Raw genomic sequence first — 20,192 nt, forward strand, 5'->3', positions numbered from 1 at the left:
AAAATCTCTTCCAGTCCAGTCCATGTTGGGTATTCATCTTTTCTGATGGAGGCATAATACTCCATAGTGTATATGGACCACATCTTCCTTATCCATTCGTCTGTTGAAGGGTATCTTGGTTCTTTCCACAGTTTGGCGACCGTGGCCATTGCTGCTATAAACATTGGGGTACAGCTGGCTCTTCTTTGCACGACATCTGTATCTTTGGGTAAATGCCCAGTAGTGCAATTGCAGGGTCATAAGGAAACTCTATTTTTAATTTCTTGAGGAATCTCCACACTGTTCCCCAAGGTGGCTGCACCAACTTGCATTCCCACCAACAGTGTAAGAGGGTTCCCCTTTCTCCACATCCCCTCCAACACATGTTGTTTCCTGTCTTGCTAATTTTGGTTATTCTAACTGGTGTAAGGTGATATCTCAATGTGGTTTTAATTTGAATCTCCCTGATGGCTAATGATGATGACCATTTTTTTCATGTGTCTGATAGCCATTTGTATGTCTTCATTGGAGAAGTGTCTGTTCATATCTTCTGCCCATTTTTCTATATGATTGTCTGTTTTGTGTGTGTTGAGTTTGAGGAGTTCTTTATAGATCCTGGTTTATTAACCTTTTGTTTGTGCTGTCATTTGCAAATATCTTCTCCCATTCCGTGGGTTGCCTCTTTGACTGTTTCCTTTGCTGTGCAGAAGCTTTTGATTTTGATGATGCTCTACTTTTAATTTCTTGAGGAATCTCCACACTGTTTTCCAAAGTGGCTGCACGAACTTGCATTCCACTGTATATTTTTTTTTTCCTTTGTTGAAGATTATTTGGCCATAGAGTTGCGGGTCTATATCTGGGCTCTCTACTCTGTTCTTCTGGTCTGTGTATCTGGTTTTGTGGTGTAAGGTATAATTCTAACACACTCTTAGGGTTTAAGGCAAAGAGTGTAAAGAAGTAAAGGAATACAAAGTTTTCATTTTTTCTCAGCTCCAACCAGACTTTCTCCACATGGAAAGAGCCACCTGCATTGTGGTTCCTGTATGTAAGCAAGAGTCAAGGGGAGAGCTGAATTCATCTAACTGTGGAGCCAACTCAGTTTCACTGTGTCCTAAATCCTGGCTAAATGCAAATAGAACTTGTATCAGTAATAACGGCAGAAGCATCCACTTCTAATGGCAATGATGGTCTGCAGACTCACTGAAAGGAGTGGAAAAATATCTTTCTTAGGACTTAGTGAGCTCACTGCATCTAAGGACTCAGTGTACAGAGGTCACCAGCATTATGTCTTTAATATTGTTGCTGTCCTGTTGTTCTTTTTTTTTTTTTTTTTCCAACCTGGAACCCTTTTAGATGTATTTGAATCTCCTCAATCTGTACTTCCAAGTATATTTTTATATCTTTTTTTATAGTTTCCTTTCTTTACATCTCTGATCTGTGATGTTCTGGAGCTGAGGCTGCTACCTGAAGAAATGTTTGTGAAAAGTTTGAGATTTTACACTATTTACAGCCAAGTTATCTTGTCACTGTTTTTAATGTACACTGATAGGAAAACAAGGACTCTGGGTCAGAGACAAAAATGCTTATTACTCACAGCCAAGTAAATCCAGAGTAATATCATAGCTTCAAACTGATGAATCCAGCACTTCCATAGGGAGACACAGAGAGCCAAGTAATACCAAAACAGGGAGTGGGAATGTTTTATAGGAGAAAATCCTGAGTTTAGGAAACTCTGATCTTACATAGAAGCTGCTGGTAAACCTGCCTATCCTGTCTTCCAGAGAAGGATATGATTTTTCTCACCCTTGTTTGAAAGCAAATATTTCTGGGGAGGGAAGAAAATGTCTTTAGCTTTATTAACCCAGAATAGCTCCAGGAAGAGACACCTCAAAATCTCTCCAGAAGGAGTTACAGTCTTTATCTTTACAAATCTGTAATGTAAATGCATTTCTCCAGGGGAGTTCCTATCTCTCTCTTTCAAGAGCTGCCTGCTTGTATAAACATTTCTGAATAGATAGTCCTGGAACACATGAACTGTTAATGCCTGGATGTGTGGAAATGTGATAAATTCATGAAAAATTATTTCCCAACACCACATAAATCCTGTCTTGAGATGTTCAAATCTATTTTTAAACCATGTCCTATATATTTAATTTGTCCCTATAATTTTAATTTCAAAAATTTCATGTTTCTTTTAAAAATCTTTTTATGTCTTCTATTCTTGAATTAAATCATTTTTTAAAAACTTCTGTAAATTTCTTTCAAATTGTTCTTGCTTTGTTAATTTTTCTGTTGATTGGGTTGGATCTTTAGTCTTACTCTTAGTGGTTTTACTTCCTCTTGTGTGTGCTCTTTTGGTTCTGTTTGTTTTGATGTGAGAAACATGTGCTCTGAGTTATGGAGGTACCTCAATGTGCTCGTGTTTGAACCTGACAGATCGCTGGGGTTGCTCCAATTCTAGATCATTGATTCCACAGATGTTTTTGTTCCAGATTTATACTCCAAAAGAGTAGAGTAAACTTGGACCACTGATTTGGACCCACAATTTCAGTTAAAGTTTCTACTTTCTACTGTTTTTTTTAGTGCCAACCATATAGTAACTAAAATGTACTGGACACTTATTACGAGCCCAGTAGTTTTTTAAGTCCTTGAGATATATTACCTTACTTTACCTTTGCTATAACCTTGAGCTATATATTTTTATCAATCCCATTTTATAATATTGAGGGTGATGCTTGCAAAGATCAAATTATTTTCCTATAATCCAAGCTATTAGGTAGCAGAACTAAGATTTAAAGCCAAGCAGTGAGGCTTCAGACCCCCTGCTCCTAATGTCTATATTACGTATCCCTTGAAGAACATAAAGGAAACATGTGCTAAGTGAATGAATGAATGATCTAGCAAAAATTCATGAATAGAAGCTGCCAGAACCTCCCAAGCCCATCTCCCAAGGTCAGTGTCAGAGTATCGACAACTTCATCAACTCAAGTGTAATGACTGTGCTGATCTAAAACCTGAAGAATAGTCAGACCTACTGCTGTCCTCCCAAAAAGGCTTGAAGGCATTTCATGGTCTTTCCACTGGCATGGAAAATGCCATTAAAAGATTGTGCTGTGAAGCTCTACAGAGGCCAGTGTGCTCAAAGTCTTAACAGCTGCCATCCCGCTGCCATCTGCAGCCTTTATTTGTCTGGGTGACATGTGGCACTTTTGAAGAGATCTGGGCTTTCAGAAAATGACAGGCCATGAGTGAGGGGAAACATGAGGTAGACCCTAGTTTGAGAGCCATTATCGAGTGGGGAAGATGTGACAGAATGACAAGCCACAAAAGGCAGTCAAGTGTTCCAGCTCTGCAAATGCTATGCAGAAACATCATAGCTGTGAAATTAAATTCAGTCCTTTGTGGACTTATGGGTACTGTCTTCTAAATTCAGAGTAAGCCAAGCTGTAGGATTCCAAGTCTCCCATTTATGGTGCAGAAGGTGGGGTTGGCTGCCAGGGAATAGGTTTTTTCCAGAGAAACAGGTGACCAGATAAATAAATGTTCTGGCTCTAGATGTTATCAGGATAAATAAAAGCATTTCTGATAGTCCAACACCTATGAAGAAATACGCCCCTGTAAATACATTTTATTAGATTTTAAAATATTATAAAAGTAATAAATACTTATTGTAATGTATCTAACCACTCAGATCTATTTACCTGAGGTGATGATGTTGATTATTTTTATTTGTATCTTTCCATACTTTTCTTTCTGCTCTTACAACACTGGATGTTGGTTCTAGAAAATGCAAGTTCCTCAAAGGCAGAAAATTTTGCCTAGTCTCTTCACTGGTGTATCTCTAGTCCCTACAACAGAGCCTAGTATATATAACAGGTATTCATTAAGTAAATATATGCTGAATATATCCTATTTCATTGATTCTTACCTTTAAAAGAAACTTGAACACCACTGAATGTGATACACTGTGGTATCTCACAATTTGAAAAGGCAGCATATTTTGTTCTTTCTTAGTGGTGTAAGTTAATAATGTATCGAGGAATCATATATTGAGTTCACTGGAATACTGTCTACGTGTACACAGAGGGTTTTATTACTTTTTTTTCTCTTTTTAAAATAAAGTCACTCTTTATTCCTCTGGGACTTCTTATTTTGTTTAGCAACATTTATGAACATTCTTCCATATAAAAGTGTCTAAATGAACTCATTCTTTTTAGTGCAGATACACTATTTTATATTAGTCAATATTAGTCATATTAGTCAATGCACCCATTCTTGTAATTACTAACATTCACTTTCTTTGTAGTTTGGCTTTTCATCCTGAACAATATTGTAGTAACTATTTGTGAACTTATATCTCTATGAATTGTATATTTCATGTCTACAAGAAAGATTGTCCAATGTTACTGGTGACTTATAGGGGATTATCATCACTACCTTTAAAAGATACTGCCAGGTTACTTTCTAACTAGTTTCTGGCAGTTCATACTTTCACTAGTAACATCGAGTGTGTTGATAGCCTTACATTTTTACCAGCATTGTCTATTATTATCCCTTGTTTGTTTCAAGGTTTCATTTTTTTAGAGCAGGTTTAGTTTTACAAAAAAAATTTTGAGGAAGGTATTGAACTTTTCCATTAGCCATTGTAATATGTATGTGTGGGATCTTCTTGTTTTAATTTGCATTTTATTGATGACCTGTGATGTGAGGCATCTTTTCATAATCTTACTTGCCATTGGCATATCTTCTCCACTGAGTTGTTTGTTAAGGTTTTTGGAAAAATTTAAATCAAGTATTTTTCTTATTATTAGATTATAAGAGTATATTTTGAATAGTAGTCCTTTATCAGATATGCCTTTTGCAAACATTTTTCTCCAAGTATGTGGATTATTTTCTGATTCTCTTGGTATTGTCATTTGTGGAGAAAAAGTTTAATTTTAATGAAGTTCAGCTCATGAATTATTTAATTCATGTATCATGCCTCCAGTATTGTACCACCATACCCAAGGTCATCTAGGTATTCTCTTATATTCTAGATTTACATTTGTATTAAATCTATGATCCATTTGGAGTTAATTTTTATAAAAAGTTTAATGTCTGTGTTTAGATTTATTTTTTTGCAAGTGGATATCTAGTTGTTCCACTGTTTTGTCAAAGAGAGCATCTTTGCTCCATTGTGTTGCTTTCACTTCTTTGTGTGACCAGTTGACTGACTATATTTATGGAAGTCTATTTCTGAACAGAACTCTGTTCTGTTCACTGATCTACTTGTATTCTGCTACTGTTGGTTGAAGTAGTCTGTAGGTGTCTATCATAACCTGTTGATTAATGGTGCTGTTGAGTTCTACTTTGTCCTTACTGATTTTCTGCCAGTTGGGTCTGTCTATTTCTGATAGAGAGGTGTTGACATCTCCAACTACAACGGTGGATTCCTCTATTTCTCACTATACTTCTATTAATTTTTGCCCCACATATTTTGACACTCTGTTGTTAGGAAAACACACATTAAGAATTGTGTGTCTTCTTGGAGAACTGACATGTTTATCATAGCATAATGGCCTTTTAATGTGTTTTTACTTTGAATTCTGATCTGTCTGGGATTAATATAGCTATTCCTGCCTTACTTTTTAGGGTTAACATGGTATATTTTCTCTATATATTTACTTTTTTTTTTTCTTTTTTACTTTTAATCTCTATGTGCCTTTATATTTAAGATGGGTTTCTTGTAGAAAACATATAGTTGAGTCATGTTTTTGAATCCACTCTAGTAATATGTGCCTTTTAACTGCTGCATTTAAATCATTAATATTTGAAGTATTTATTGACTTACTTGGATTAATTTATCTACCATATTCATTACTCTTCTCTATTTGTTGCCCCTGTTTTGTTCTTCTTTTTATATTCCACTCTGTTTTTGCCTTTGTGCTTTTAATTTAACATTTTATATGATTTCATTTTCTCTCCTTAGTTATTAGTTACACGTTTTAAAAATTTTTATTCATAATTGTCCTAGAGTTTCCCATGTACACTTACCATTAATCCAGATAGTATCTTATAATAACAAAACAATTCTAATTTCTTCCCCTAGTCCTTCTTATCATTGCTGCCATTCATTTCACTTATACATAAGCATATACAAATGTATATGCATAAGTATAGAAAATGAAATACACTGTTGCAAATATTATTTTGAACAAAATGTTACCTGTTAGATCAATTAAGAGTAAGAAAAAGAATTTTAATTTTACTTAAAATTTTTCATTTATTCTTTCTTTGATGCTCTTCTTTTCTTTATGTAAATCTAAGTTCAATCTATAACATTTTTCTTCTCCATAAAGCACTTTGAATATTTCTTGCAAAGAAGATCTCTGGCAAAAAATTTCCTCAATTTTTCTTTGTCTGAAAAAGACTTTATTTCTCCTCCAGTTTGGAAGGATAATTTTGCAGCGCACAGAATTCTAGGTTAGTGGATTTTTTTCTCTCAACATGTTAAGTATTTCATTCCTCTCTCTTCTTGTTTGCATGGTTTCTGAAAGAAGTTGAATATAATATAATTCTTAAGTTATTTCCTTTATAGATAAGGTTGTTTGATTGTTTTTGATCTGACATATTTCAGGATTTTTTTCTTTGTCTTTGATTTCCTGCAATTTAAAAATAATATGTCTAAGTGTAGTGGTTTTGTTTGTTTTTTTGTTTGTTTGTTTTTACATTGTTCTGCTTGGTGTTCTCTGAGTTTCCTAAATTAGTGGTTGGTTTCTTGCAATAGGTTATAGAAATTCTCCCTTAAGATTTTTTCAAATATTTCTTCCGTTCCTCTTCCTTTCCTCTCTTTCTTCTTTTTCTGATCTTCCCATTACATTCATTCTACAACTTTTGTAGTCATCCCACATTCCTTGGATATTCCATTCTGTTTTTCTCAGACTTTGTTCTTTCACTTTTCAGTTTTTTAGTCTTCTCCTTATATATCCTCCAGTTCAGAAATTCTTTCTGCAGCTATGTCTAGTCTACTAATGAGACCACCAAAGACATTTTTAGCTTCTATTACAGTCTTTTTTATCTTTAGCATTTCATTTTTGTTCTTTCTCAGGATTTCTATTTTTCTGCTTACATTACCCATCTGTTCTTGCATGATGTCTACTTTATCCTTTAGAAACCTTAGTATATTAATCATAGCTGTTTAAATCCTAGTCTGAGAATTCCAACATTTTTGCCATATCTGGTACTGATGCTTGTTCTGTTTCAAATTATTATTATTATTATTATTATTGCCTTTTGGTGTGTCTTGTCATTCTTTATTTATTGTTAAGATGGAGTGGCAACTTCCATGTTCTTCACATGTGGAAACAGAAAACTTGTTATTTTTTTAAAAATGGTTTTAAAAGGACAACTCACATATATCAAAATGACTATAATATTTTGGGGTTTCTTTCTAACTCTAACAAACCTTGCTTTTAATTTTTTAGAAAATAGCTTATATCAACTATTAAATATAATGTAAATGAAAAATAATCTTTATATCATAGAAATACAAAATAGCTTATCCCCAGTGTTTTGGATATTGAACATAGGCTAGCAAAAATAATCTTGAAGTCCATAAGAGGCCTTGCATTAAAATTTGTTTTCTGTTATGAGAAATCAACTGACATTGGTTAAATTTCCTGTGCTTTATTTTCTTAATTTTAAGATTCAATATAGCCGTTCATTCAACTTAAAGTTGTAAGTTCCTATTAGAGCTAGTCCTTGAGATAGATACTGATAATATTGGACTATTAGACTGATTCACCTTGTAAATTGAGCTGGATTCATGGAGGCTGTTTTTCAAGATAGAGTGAAAGGTTGAACACACAGTCTGGAGGGATGGTGTCGGATGTCATTATAGAAGAGGGCATCTCTATGATGAAACTTCAAGTTGGTGTCTGGTCCTCTGATGCTCTTACATTTTGGATTTTGTCTCTTTCATTTCAATTAATTTTTACACTTCATAAACTGTAAGTACTTTGAAGGTAAGTCAATGTCTTATTTATCTTAGTATTCTCTGCATCTCTCATAGGACCTGGCTGTAATAGGGACTAATATATATTTGCTGAATTACTGAATTCAGAATCTTAATACAAGCTGGTTCTAGACCATGGAAGGTATATTCCTCCCTTTGAAAGGAGAAAATGATATATAAATTCTGTAAGATAATTTTGTAATACATTATTTACTAAAACATTATTACTTTGTCCTCCATCTGTCTCTTCTTCTTGTTTTATTATCTTTCTCTGCACAAGTTTAAGTAGAGAGCTCTTAGATGCAATAGTCATAGATTATGCAAGATATATTTTTTCAGGAGATAGTGTTTGTTATCAGTAAATGCATCAGCTTTTTGCCATAGAATCCTTGCTTCCCTTGTGCACTATGACTTATTGACTTTATACTCTGCATGATCCAAACAGCAGGGCAAAGTGAGTTTGGAGAGACATTCTTCTGAAAAGCTCATTTATCTGAGGAAGAAAGATGATAAAATGATGTCTTCTGCTCATAAATAAATACCACCAAACAGAGGCGAAGAGATGTTTCGGTCACTGGAGTGGAACCCAGCCCGGCACAGGAATAGACTCCATACCAGAAGGGAACTTCCCTGAACAGTCCAGAATTCCCTAAGTCCACCCCTGAAGGTGACTGACCAGCCAAAGAGCCAAGTGCCCTGCTGGATGGAGATCAGGACTCAGACGCACTTCGTTTTGTTTTAAGTCTTAGCCTTTTTGCTTTATAATAACCTACACTGTTTGTTTCTCCTTTATTGAAGAGTCATTTCCCCCAAATCCTTCAAAATCATATTAGATGTTTGATTTTTAAATTTTTTTATTTCTTTTCAGCTTAACAGAATTCATTCTTTATGCCCCACACCCAGTGCTCCATGCAATCTGTGCCCTCCATAATACCCACCACCTGGTACCCCAACCTCCCACCCCCCGCCCCTTCAAAACCCTCAGATTCTTTTTCAGAGTCCATAGTCTCTCATGGTTCACCTCCTCTTCCAATTTCCCTCAACTCTCTTCTCCTCTCCATCTCCCTATGTCCTCCATGTTATTTGTTATGCTCCACAAATAAGTGAAACCATATGATAATTGACTCTCTCTGCTTGACTTATTTCACTCAGCATAATCTCTTCCAGTCCTGTCCATGTTGATACAAAAGTTGGGTATTCATCCTTTCTGATGGAGGCATAACACTCCATAGAGTATATGGACCACATCTTCCTTATCCATTCATCCGTTGAAGGGCATCTTGGTTCTTTCCACAGTTTGGCGACCATGGCCATTGCTGCTATAAACATTAGGGTACAGATGGCCCTTCTTTTCATGCCATCTGTATCTTTGGGGTAAATACCCGGTAGTGCAATGGCAGGGTCATAGTTTGATTTGTACCGAAACTGTTCTAAGCATTTTACATAAGCAACATATTCAATTCTCCCAAGTACTCTAAAGGACAGATATTATTAATGTTCTGATTTTGCAAATAGGGTAACTGAGGCATGGGGGACTTAATCACAGATTTAATAACAGCAAAGCTGGGTTTTGATCCAGTTTCCCTCCTGCATCTGAAATCAGGACGGGATGCTGCCTCAGTTTACCACCAACAGAACCTCATTTATTCTAAAAGATGAATTGCCAGGGGCCCCTGTGTGTCTCAGCTGGTTAAACATATGCCTCCAGCTCAGGTCATGATCTCAGGGACCTGAGATAGAGCCCAACCTGAGGCTCTCTGCTTACTGGGAAGTCTGCTTCTCCTGTTTCTCGCTCTGCTTGCTTTTGTTCCCTCTCCCTCTTTCTCCTTTCTGTGTCAAATAAAGCCTTTAAAAAGAAAAATAAATAAATGAATTACCAATCAAAGCAAACTGAATTCAGATGGGAGGGCTAAGTTTCAACAAGAATGATAGGTGAGAAAAAAGATGCAGGAGTGTCAACCAAAATAAACAACTTCGATGACACAATAAAACAATAATAGAACAATTAATGATTAATTTTGTGGCAGAAAGTGAAGATACAGACAATATAACATGTAGAAGAGGAGGGGAATACTAAGAGTTAAATGTTTTGAGTTCTCATAATTTTGAAGAGAGAAAAATTTGTATTAGAGTCTCTTGAGAGTGGATGTTAACATTTTAAGCATAACCTAAAAGAAGGCATAGAGTCCATAATCTTGAACAAATGGAAGGATGATGAATGAAAAAAAAAGTCTGGTCATGCAATAGAAGATAGGAAGATAGAAAAAAAAAGCTCAGAAAAAGCAAGATATATATAAAACACAAAATAAAATAGTAAAGTAAATCAAAATAAATCTGCAATTACCTACATAGGTTGTAACAACAAAAAAAGCTTATCAGAAAATGAGAAGAAAATGAATTACTTGAATACATACTATCTATAAGAATAGTAGGAATGAAAGGCCAAACTTAAAAAGTTAGAGAAGGGGCACCTGGGTGGCTCAGTGGGTTAAGGCCTCTGCCTTCGGCTCAGGTCATGATTCCAGGGTCCTGGGATCGAGCCCAACGTCAGGCTCTCTGCTCAGCAGGGAGCCTGCTTCCCCCTCTCTCTCTGCCTGCCTCTCTGCCTACTTGGGATCTCTCTCTCTGTGTGTCAAATAAGTAAATAAAATCTTTAAAAAAAAAGTTAGAGAAATAAATGTTAGGCAAAGCCTAAGCAATAAGAAAATTATGCAGCTATATTAAAATCAAGCAAATAGATTTTAAAGAAAAACTCATTATTAGACAAAAAAAACCTCACTATATGATGACTCTAAGTTACACTTCATTTAAAAGATATAACACTTCCTAAAATTAATAGAATTCAAATTGACAAATCCATCAATATGTTGAAAATTTGAATACACTTCCCTCAGTAATTGCTATCAGAACAGACACAACTTAATAAGCACATAGATTATAAGAACAATGCATCAAAAATACTCAACCCAATGGACAAATATAAAACTGTATATCCATAAACAGAAAACATATATTCTTCTGAAGCACAAATGGAACCTGCATAAAAATAAACCACATATTAGGCCATAAAATGAACCTGAATAAGTGGCAGCAAATTAATTTTATTTAAAGGAGAGGTTTTCTAACGTATATTCTATAAGAGGCAGCATGAAAATGGAGAGTGGTTTGTGCACACTCATTCTCTTTGTCAAAGGGTAACAGCATTGATTCTAGAAAGGAGTTTTAAGTTGTGAGCCCAGGAATGAAGCCAGGTTGAGAACTGAAATAGATGAATCAAGAATAAAAGGTATCACATATATAGAATCCAAAAAGGCTAACCCAGAAAACCAAAGTAGAGTGGTGGCTATCAGGGCCTCGGAGCAGGAAGAAATGAGGGATATTTGTCAAAGGGCACAAACTTTCAGATTAACAAGTTCCAAGGATCCAATGTTTAGCATGGTGATTTACAGCTATAGAGGGGTACCTGGGTGACTCAGTGAGTTAAGAGTCTGATACTTGATTTTGGCTCAGGTCACGATCTCAGGCTTGTGAGATGGTTTCCTGCATTGGGCTCTACACTGAGAGTGGAACCTGTTTAAGATTCTCTCTCTTCCTCTCTCACTCTGCATCATCCCCAAAACCCCCCCCTGCAATTGCATGCAGGCACATACTCTCTCTCCCAAATAAATAAATAAATACTAGTATCATATACTTGAAAGTTACTAAGAGAGTAGACGTATTTTCTCTCTCTCTCTCTCTCTCTCTCTCTCACACACACACACACAAAAGTAATTATGTAACAGGATAGAAGTTTCAGCTAAAGCTACGGTGATTTTTTTTTTTTTTGCAATATATCAAATGTATCAATGTATCAAATCAAGACATTCTACACTCTAAGCTTATACAATGTTCTACATCAATTATATTTCAATAATGCTACAGAAAAAAAAAAGACAAGAATATGATCCCAATCTTCTTGCTTCAGATACATTTTGCAGAAGGCATATACTAGCTCTCACCCAGATGGCATCTTAAGCCACCTGTTAGTATGGGGCTGTGCAGAGAGATTCACCAAGGTAAAAATGGGCAGGCAAGAACAGAATTCTGTTCCCTGCTAACATAGAATCAGGACCTCCCACTCTTGGATCAAAATGTTAGTCACACTCACCAATCTGATGAAAATAGGAAAGTCACTGCTGTATTCTCCAGCTCTGCCAAAGGATGCACTCCATTTCTAAGAGTATTTGTGGAGAATTCCTTTCTCGGACAATTTCAAAACAGGCTAAAATATTTCAATCTTTATTTGAACTCAGATGGTTATTACCTTCCTCTCTAAGCCACACTTTTTAAAGGAAAATCAATACAGATTGTATTTGGTGCTAGTAAGAATCTAGTCCTACAGTAATATCAAGTACATTACTTTTTACTCATTCAGTGTTTTTCCAACCTATGGAGCATTGTTCTATTGAAATCAAATCACCATAAAACATCAAAAGAATTTTTCAGAAGTAAACACAGTAGTCTGCAAGATATTCCATTTCAAGAAATTTCCACTATTTGAATTATAGGACTCAAAAGACTTCCATGTGCCTGGGTGGCTCAGTTGGTTGAATGGCAATTATTGGTTTTGGCTCAGGTCATGATCTCAGGCTTATGGGATCAGGTCCTATGTCAGGCTACGCTCTCAGCTGGGGAGTCTGCTTGTGTATTCTCTCTCTCCCTCTCCCTCTGCCTCTCCCTATGTCATGCTCTCTTTCTCTCTCTCAAGTAAATAAATAAATAATTGAATCTTAAAAAAAAAAAAAAAAGACTTTCATGTCTCTTACAGTCTAAAAAGGCATACTCAACCTCCATAGCAAAACATTTAAAATGCAAGGTGAGTGTGTTTTAAGTAGACTGAAGAAAAGTTGGATAAATAACAACACAAAATGGAAGGGATTAAAGCAAATTAAGAGAAAGCACATTTTAGGAATGACCCAGATTTGTGGAAAGACCTGGGTCCTACAAGTCTAGGAATATATATATATATATATATATATATATATATATCCTGCATTCCAGAGAAATTTAATTCTAGCCCTCAAATATCATGATCAATAGCATATAAATCCTTAAGGGAGACTGATTTACTTTTCCCTTGTAAAAGCTAAGGCAAACACATTAAATTTTCTTATTATTTCTTCTATCTGGGTGTTTATTTTTGGTCTTTTTTCTGAGGATGGCATATTTCAGGGTTTCTGGTTTTATGTGGAGGATGGGGGGCATGTCTTCATATCCATGTCTTTATTGAATTGATGTAAGTTTTACCCTCTGTCCCCATGCCTTTCTGTAAAACCACCTCTTTGGGCCACCACAAGTCAGCAGGTACCCCCTGACCTGGTTGCTTGCTTACCTTTCTGAATATGTATTTTCTCCATGGGTTAGCCTATGAATATTTTCTTTACTTTTGTCATGTTTCATGTCCATTGAAAAGGATTGCAAAATGCATTGTTATACTTACCGTTGTAGCTTGGAGTCTCATAAAAATGGAACCAGACACAAGGCTTGCCTTTAAGCATTGATTCTAGGGAATGAGAGTGCAGAGGTCTGAAAGAGTAAAAGCAAAGGTGAAGAAGTTAATGTGACTGTGCGTTCTGGAAGCTGGTTAGTGCTCTGGGCATCTGGGGTTCAGTCCCAATGGGACCTTCGAGAAACTGTATGAAACATGCCTCAGATCTGTCCCCCAAATGCAAGGGAGAGGGATGTATTTGTTCACTACGTTCAGCCCCATAACCTCAGGAGGGATTGACTCTGTAGGATATTTTGGTGTGAGTGTATGCGGGAATGGCCAAGCAGGCATGTGTCAGATGTCCCACCTCACTGAGGGAGAGGGGGTCAGGATACATCTGTGCAGAAGTTGTTGCCATAGCAACAACCAGAGCAAGAAGGTGTGACCAGAAATAATAAAAGATGTCATGAAAGATGACCATCATGGATGTTTTACAGGAATAACAAATTAGAGACTAGGTAGGTCATATTGCCAGAAACGTAATGTAAGTTTTACTTACCAGACTTGGGACTCTGGCAAGCTGGCCTATTTCACAGTCTCACCATGCTCCTCATGGCGGTTGACTTACTATATCTTTGGACTGCTTTACCTTGGCCCTTTGCCTTGACCACCTCAATCCTAACTCAGGAAGAAAAAAAGAAATGGACAAATAGGAGAATCTTATAGTTTATCTTATTACTGTTGTTAAAACCTCACTAGGGAAAGGTAACAGCCAAGGACAATAGGATTCAGATGCGGGTAGCTGCTAAAATTATAAGAGAAATTAGCTAGTATGTGCTATGGTCTGAATATTTGTTTTCCCTGACTTGACCACCCCCACCCCCGCCAAAAAAAAAAAAAAATCCAAATGGAATCCTAATGCCTATAGAGATGGTATTAGCAGGTGGGGCTTTTATAAGGTGATCAGATGGTGAGGGTAGAGCCCCCAGGAATGGGATTAGTACCTTATAAAAGAGACTCCAGAGAGCTCCACCATCCTTTCTGCCATGTGAGGACACCATGAGAAGTGTGCGACTCCAAAGAAAGCTCCCACTGTCACCCTGATCTCAGATTTTCAGTGTCCAGAACTATGAGAAATAGTTTTCTATTGTTTATAAGCTGCTCAGTCTGTGCCATTTTGTTATATCAGCCCCAAAGGACTAAGGCAGTAAGACTGAACAAAATCAAGGAGGAGAAATCTGAAGAAATTAAAAGACATAGGATGTCTTAGGATAGGCACAAGTGCAGACTTCTCAAAGGAGCGCTACCCACTGAGGCTGTCACTTTGGAATGCAAGTTCTTAGCAGGTATGAAAGCATGCGAGAAGAAGAGTCATATGTGCTTTCTGCTGTATCTCAAAACATTTAATGCATATAAAACACCTAATAAATATCCAGTAAGTTGAAAGATGGACTACCACCTTCATATTAATCATGTACTGAATATATGAAAAATGTCATGTGTTGATTTCAGCAGTAGAGTGGAATGGGTGCCGAGTAGACATAGTGTGACAGGTCTGATTTTTCATTCACTTTCCCTTCCTTTTATGCTGCATTGTACTGGACAACTCAATTAAACCTTCCTGAGCTCATTGCAGATTAAGCAGGGGTAAAAAAAGTTGCCGTGGGGAACCTCATGTGTCCAAGAGAATGTGCATGTCAATTCAGCCTGCCTGTTCCTTGTTCTGTGACCTAGCCAATCATAGCCACAAGCAAGTGGAAGCAGAAGTGTAGTAGATTCTCAGTGCCCTTGTGGAATTAGTAAAAGAAAGAACAAATGATTGCTTTAGTTCCTTGAAGGCGGGAAAAATCACGCTTATATTCCCAGCCCGTAGAATGGAAACAGGGAGAGCAGGTATCCTGTCTTTTAGTCATCTCTCTGTGTCCTGCCCCATGCTTAGCTCCTGTTCAAAAGAAGCTCAATAGATATATTTTGAATAACTGTGTTGAATGAATGAGGTTTGTTGCTCTGCTGAATGGGTAATCAAGTGAGGAACGATTGTGTAAAGTATACTTCTTTCCCAAGACATGACTCCATACCCAAACAAAACTGTTCACTAAATCTAATTACTTTTCTTAGTGGAGATTTCATAACATGTGTGAGCCCAAAATGGTAGTTGAAGTGTGCATTTCATGCCCTGTGCTTTATGCCACAGTTAATGACCTCATCAATTCAGAAGCGCTTGAAAAGGAAACAATTGCCCTTTTGTAATTTAGGTCCCAAATATTAGTTTTGAGTGGAAATGAAACAAGACCCAGGGGACTCATTCATGTGAGATCGGGTACCAGCACTTCAGGCAACTTCTGGTATAGATCCTCCCATTCATTGTGCTTGAACAAGGTCAGGAGGCTTTTTAAAGATGTTATTCACATATTTAACTTCTCTCAAATTCTCCCCTTTGGCTTCTCTAGAACAGCAACTTTCCCATTCCTGATGTGTGGATCCGTATTCTCCAACTCTGTCAGTATAAATTTTGCAAAATATGTGCATGGGAGCCAGAGCCACATGATCTCTCCTATGTGAATTTTATGTCAGGAGCAGAGGAGAATAATCAGTGGTTTGTGAGTTATGCAACCAGCATTGAGGCCCTGGATCTGCCCCTAGCTCCCTGGATGACATGGGCCTCTGTTTTCCCATCGTTAAACTGCACAGAGATATTTATCTAGCAATCGGTAAGTGCAAGTCCTTGGGAATCCAGAGATAAGGTGGTTGGGGTTCACAGCCTCAGACCTCTGCTGAGTCTGTGGAGAGACAGAAGTGCACACAAACCCTTTCTGAAAGATGTTTTAAGTGCTAGAGAGGGAAAGTGAAACATGTGAGAAAAATAATTACATTTTGACAAGATAAGAAAACACATCGTATTCAAATTCTCCTGTGATGGCTGTAAGCTAGGAGTCAGTGGGGGGAATACTAAGGTGGTCCTGAAGGAGAAAATGTTCAAAGACTTGCATGGTTTCATTGGAACAGACAGAGAAGCATTTCTACCTACCTGAGATTCCAAAGAGAATTTGCTGGAAATCCTACTTGAGCTGAGAGTGAAGACAAGAGTAGGGTGTTGACAAATCAGGTGAAGGACAAGGGAGGGGAGGCTGTGTTTATTAATGGAAGGTTCTGTGGTGCAGTGTCAGGGCAGACCTCCACCAGAGTAATCTGAACTTTATTTGAATGAAATAGATATTAGGGGTATAGACTTTGGACTCAGATTATTCAGACTTAAATCTTGACTTTCCACTTTGTATATGTGCAATTTAGTGAATAATAGCAACGAATATGATAATTTTTCCAGTGTCATAAAGAATGAATGACATCACGGAGCAAAACACCTAGAACACTGCATTGTGCACTGTGAGCAATTAATGGTCCGTTACTGTCCTCACTGTGAACTCAGTGGCTTCCCTTTCTTTCAGTTTGAGACCCAGGGAGATTCTGAAATGCAGCTGGGGTGAGCTACAAGGAAAACATAGATGGATCTAAATGCTTTTCTTGCCATTAAGAGATCAGAACATCCCTGGCTAGTTAAGAAAGTGTCCGCTGCTAATGAGGAGCTACAGTTCCCTGGAAAATGATGAGCTCAATGCCTGAAAACAATAACTTCTAATTAGAAACAAAGTTTAAGTCACAGATTCATTCAGGTTATTCATCTCATAAGGACCCTGATACTTATTGTGTAATAGGAGTTGTTTTGGGAATAGAAAGATGGCTAAGTGGGGAAGGCATTGAAAAAAAAAAAATCTTGCAATGAGGACATAGTCTTAACCTACTTACATCAACCTTTGTCCATTTTTTCTTTTTCTTTTAAAAAAAATTTATTAACATATAATGTATTATTAGCCCCAGGGGTACAGGTCTATGAATCGCCAGGTTTACACACTTCACAGCACTCATCATAGCACATAACTTCCCCAACATTTTTGATTTCTTGATGTGAGCTTCAAGCAAAGGTCAGGATATTTTCATGGGTGGTTGTGGACATCATTCAGATAATGAAATATCCCATGAGTCAGTATGGGAGATGATCTCTGCATTCTTTCTGTCCTTGAACTCTGAAGGACAGTCCATAGGCGGTCCAGCAGTAGTTGCAGCAGCATCACAGGATGAATTAGAAATGCAACTTCAGGAACCACCCCAGCTCTCTGAATCAGAACTACAATTTCTACCAGCTTCTCAGGTATATTCCAGTTTATGAGACACTATTCTATGTCACATTTGGATCCCAGATAAGGCCAGCTAATGAATAAATAACCCATATGTGCTAACCAATTAAGATTTTGAGGAAGCAATTTTAGGTCAAATGTGCAATAGAGGGACTGGACTACTTGTCCTACATGTATAAAATGATAAGGCTTAAATTAAACCTAGAAACAACAACCATTTACTGAGGTCGTACTCTTCAGAGTAACAAATTCTGGATGCAAATCACCATCTTTCGAATTTAGGTGTTTGTGGGGTTTTTTTTTGTTTGTTTGTTTGTTTATTTTGGTTTGGTTTTTTTTTGTTTTGTTTTTAAATTTATTTGAGAGGGAGGTGAGAGCCCAGAGGGAGAGAGAGAGAGAGAAGCAGATTCCCCTCTGAGCCGGGAGCCCAATGCAGAACTCAATTCCAGGACCCTGAGATTATGACCTGAACTGAAAGCAGACACTCAATGGGCTGAGGGACCCAGGTGCCCTGAGTTTATTATTATTTTCAGTGCCACATTCAGAAAACTTGAATTCTAGGTCTGAGTTCCCTTCTTACCAGCTGGGTAACCTACAATGTGTTGCTTTCCTGCAGATCTTCAATTTCCCCACCTGCACAGTGATTGCCTGGGTGCTTCTGTGGAGCCCCCAGTATCTCCCACGTGTAAGGAGATTAACATGGTAATACTCATAAATGAAGTCTGCTGTGATACCAGTTTCCAAGTCAGCATGACCAACATATCTGCTTAATTATTTCAGTCATTTTTTTCCCCATTCACGGGGGGAAATATCCCTGAGAGAATGATTTCCCATTAATTCATGGCTTGGCTTGGCCATCAAATTAATAGCAGTGATTTTCATTGCTGATCAGAAGGACACACATGCTTTGGACACAGTCTGATGCTGATAAAAGTTATTATCTGTTTGGAAATCTGCCTGCTTTTCCCCCCCTGCCTGCTGTTGAATTTTAATAGCACTGAATCAGATCTTCAGTAGGAATTGTAATGACAACCTACATTTTATAGTGCTTTGTACTTTCTAAAGCACTTTCAAGGGAATTACACACATACATTATCTCACTGATCCTCCATGGCAGGTAGGGAAAGAGGGAACACAGTGGATGGTTTGCATGAAAGCCTGGATTAGCTTCTCTGATTGAACAGTTGACACCCATGTTCACCCTGTAGAGAACAGAGATTTAGAGTTAAATATGGCCATTATGTATTATAGGTCTTTCATACTTTTGGCCAGACATTATCTCATTTATTCCTCACCACCATGCTTGGAGGTGCTTGTTTCCTGTTTTTCAGGTGAAGGAAACAAAAGCATACCCGGTAGCTTATGCAAAGTCACCAGCTCAGAACAAGAGGATTCAGGTTGTAGATCACAGACTCCTGGCTCTGCACAGTGTCCTCCCTCATTCCTATGGAAATGAAAACAGAGAGTGTTCTTGTCTGAGTGCTGAGGAGCTGTTGGGGCAGAGGTGTCCAAGGATAGTGCTTTGTAAGCCTTTTGATACCTGACTGGCTGAAACTGGAACAATCACACTATTAACAGGTGTGATGGTTTCAGGAGAACCTTTATTGACATTTTTTGTTTGCCAAAATAGCAATGGACACTTGATATCATTAGATCCATTTTATAGATGGGGAAACAGGAGAATTCTGGTTTCACCCTGGTTTGCTTAGCTGTTAAATGGAAGAAACAGAAATTTAACCTGAAAGTCTGTGCTTTTTACAAGCCACCACTGCCTTACAGTTATTTTACATTTATTTTACCAATCTGCTTGCTTGTCTTTCATTATCTAGGGCCTCAGTTTGTCATGAGTCCTTTTTTTTTTTAAACAGAGAGAAAGAGCAAGACAGTATGCATGAGTGTGGGGGCGGGGGTAGAGGAATCTTAAGCAGTCTCCATGCCCAGTGCAGAGCCCAAGGCAGGACTTGATCTCCTGACACTGAGATCATGACCTGAGACAAATCAAGAGTTGGACACTTAACTAATTGAGCAACCAGGCACCCCATGCTTACTTTTCCATTCGTTTACAAGTATTTATAAAGCCATATGTATTAAGATGACTATTATTTAGAAAAACACAGAAAATAATATGCGCAAGGATATGGAGAAATTTGTGCACTGCTGGTGAGAATATTAGATGGTGTAGCCACTGTGGAAGATAGTACGGAAGTTCCTCAAAAATTTAAATATGGAGTTACCATATTATCTAGCAATTCCACTTTTGGGTAATACTCCAAAGAGTTGAAAGCAGAGACTCAAATATTTGTACCCCAATATTCATACAACATTTTCCACAATAGCCAAAAGGCAGAAACAATCTAAATGTCCATCAGTGAAAGAATGAATTTACAAAATATGGTGTATTCATACAAAGCAATATTACTCAGCCTTTAAAATGAATGGAATTCTCACACATGCCATAATGTGGATGAACTTTAAAAACATCATGCTTGGGACGCCTGGGTGGCTCAGTTGGTTAAACAGCTGCCTTCGGCTCAGGTCATGATCCCAGCGTCCTGGGATC

This window comes from Mustela nigripes, chromosome 3, assembly GCF_022355385.1.
Source record: "Mustela nigripes isolate SB6536 chromosome 3, MUSNIG.SB6536, whole genome shotgun sequence".
NCBI classification, from domain to species: domain Eukaryota; kingdom Metazoa; phylum Chordata; class Mammalia; order Carnivora; family Mustelidae; genus Mustela; species Mustela nigripes.